The 2,500-nt window shown below is 39.2% G+C and overlaps 1 long non-coding RNA gene across 1 annotated transcript in view; it reads right to left on the reverse strand.

Moving 5' to 3' along the window:
* Window positions 1-967: 967 nt before the first annotated feature.
* Window positions 968-2,500, reverse strand: part of LOC104968226 (uncharacterized) — a 4,631-nt gene continuing 3,098 nt past the window's right edge. Inside the window, exon 4 of the long non-coding RNA XR_800809.1 lies at window positions 968-1,001. This is a non-coding gene — a long non-coding RNA (uncharacterized lncRNA). The remainder of the gene's footprint in view (window positions 1,002-2,500) is intronic.

Raw genomic sequence — 2,500 nt, forward strand, 5'->3', positions numbered from 1 at the left:
GTGGTCCAACACATTGTACGTGATAGGCTAAGGGGCGAGACAGGGCGAGACATGACCCAGTAGAGACACTACATACTGATATACACCTGAACATCAGCAGGAGAGGACTCTTTAAAGTAGAGACACTACATACTGATATACACCTGAACATCAGCAGGAGAGGACTCTTTAAAGTAGAGACACTACATACTGATATACACCTGAACATCAGCAGGAGAGGACTCTTTAAAGTAGAGGCAATACATGCTGATACACACCTGAACATCAGCAGGAGAGGACTCTTTAAAGTAGAGACACTACATACTGATATACACCTGAACATCAGCAGGAGAGGACTCTTTAAAGTAGAGACACTACATACTGATATACACCTGAACATCAGCAGGAGAGGACTCTTTAAAGTAGAGACACTACATACTGATAAGAAACAAAAAATGAACATACGGTATGTCCCCTTTAAGTCATAAAAAATGGTGTAAGGATGCCCCGGTATCCAATTCTCTCTAAACAACCATGTCATAAACAGACATTAATATGCTATAGGATTTGGCTAACGCTGAAGCCCTGAAACTCATTAGCTTGGGTCGTTTCACCTTGATCGAAAAAATGTAGCCTCATCCCAACAAAATAACAGAGATGACCGATGAAGAATAAAACCAATATATCATGTCTAGTTTTGATATCAGTCACACACACACAACACTCACTCAAACACACACATGGTCCATATGTATGGGCGTCTTCACAGTTGGTGCTTTGGGTGTTTTGTGTGAATAAATGCAATCGGGAAACTCAATCTGCCAATCATAATACATAACATTTCCTTGAGTACAAAAACAATTGCTGGTCTTTCTGGACTCAATGCAACAGAAACAGTGCAAGTTTGACAAGACACAAAGTCAACATCTGGACTCGTTACACTGGATTGAAACAGAAATATTCGTTAGAAATGTGGATAACATGCTCACCACAAAGTAGCTCTTTAAGATCGTTGGTGGCTCCTAGTACAGGGGAGGACATCATGTTTGATGGGTAACATTTTTTTTACAATAATTTGTACATTTAATTTGAGAGAAGCTAGATCACGAATAAATTATTGATGCTGATTGACGCACGAAGATCAAATGTGGGATTATGTCCAATTAAGGGTTGGGGGGATTGGCCAATTATTGGCTAAATGCATTTTTTTCCCCCGTGTTATTTTCCTTTTATTGTTCTAGTTTAAGGGTCTGCCCCGAAAGAGCGAGTGCATTCTTACATCTAACTATCTGGAAAAAGGGTACATTTGCACAGTGCTGCTCACAAACCAGCGTGAATGTATCTGATATTACCAATTGTTGGGCTGACGTTTGGGAAAATTAAACATATCGGCCAACACAAATCTCTATGTATGATTGTGAGACGCTGAATAGTGTTATATTTTCAGATATTGAGAGCACAATAATGTTACAATGATTTGAGAAGAGCTATATCACGAATACATAATTGATGCTGATTGCAAAAAGATTAAAAAGTGGGAATACGTCTACATTAGGGTTGAGGGGATTGGACATTAATTTTATCGGGCAATTGGCTAAATCCATATTTCCAATGTTTTACCGTAATTTGATATTCCTAGTTTGAGGGTCAGGGTTAGGGTCAGGCCCCCAAATAGTAAGCTCAACTCTATCTCTCTGAAAAAGGGTTTATTTGGACTAAACCAGAGTTGGGGTTTGTTGGAAAAGTGGAACAGATGGTAGTGGGCACAGTGCCACACAAAAAACTGCTTGAATGGATCTGCTATTGCAATTTGTTAGGCTAACGTTGGGGAAAATGTAACATATCGGCCAACACAAATAATTCAATCGTTTTTGATTTTCAGAAATGTATATCTGATCATTTGTCATCCAACGCTATAGCTATTTTTGCACAATCATTTTTCTCAATTTATAATCTCGTTCCATTCGTTGGCGTGCAGTGGCCTGTAATTGTACAGCAGGCTACATCCCAGTTTGTGGGGATCTTTTTCCAATATCTCCCGGGTATTGTCATGCATCATCATTTCATCTGAGTTGCTGCTGTCATTCAAGTTGCTAATGAAGAGATATGACGCTCCTCTCTGGATATTTATCGCTGCATGCACAGAGGAACGTGCTCCAAAGCTTCACGTGGAATACAATCGTTTCTTTTTGATCAATTACAGCAAACGTGATGGGATTTTTTTTGCATCACTCCAGGAACAAGGCGTGTCCTGTGAGGCCGTCACTGATTGGACGCCTCGGGTGAAACAGCTGATGATGGACAGCATGCTTGGTTGAACAGCCGCTTCCTTGTTGACCACTTGACCACATCGTTACTTTAAAATGACACGGATTTGATATTTTTTTCCAGATGCAAAATGCTTTCTTAATGGTATTTTCATGTTGCAGAAAAGCTATATTTAATATGACTCTTTGAAGCTCTTTAAAATTTTTAAATGACAACATATATTTTTTTTTATGATGTTTTAACACTAGCTTGA

This window comes from Notothenia coriiceps, unplaced genomic scaffold (assembly GCF_000735185.1).
Source record: "Notothenia coriiceps isolate Sejong01 unplaced genomic scaffold, NC01 NC01_scaffold00002622, whole genome shotgun sequence".
Taxonomy (NCBI): domain Eukaryota; kingdom Metazoa; phylum Chordata; class Actinopteri; order Perciformes; family Nototheniidae; genus Notothenia; species Notothenia coriiceps.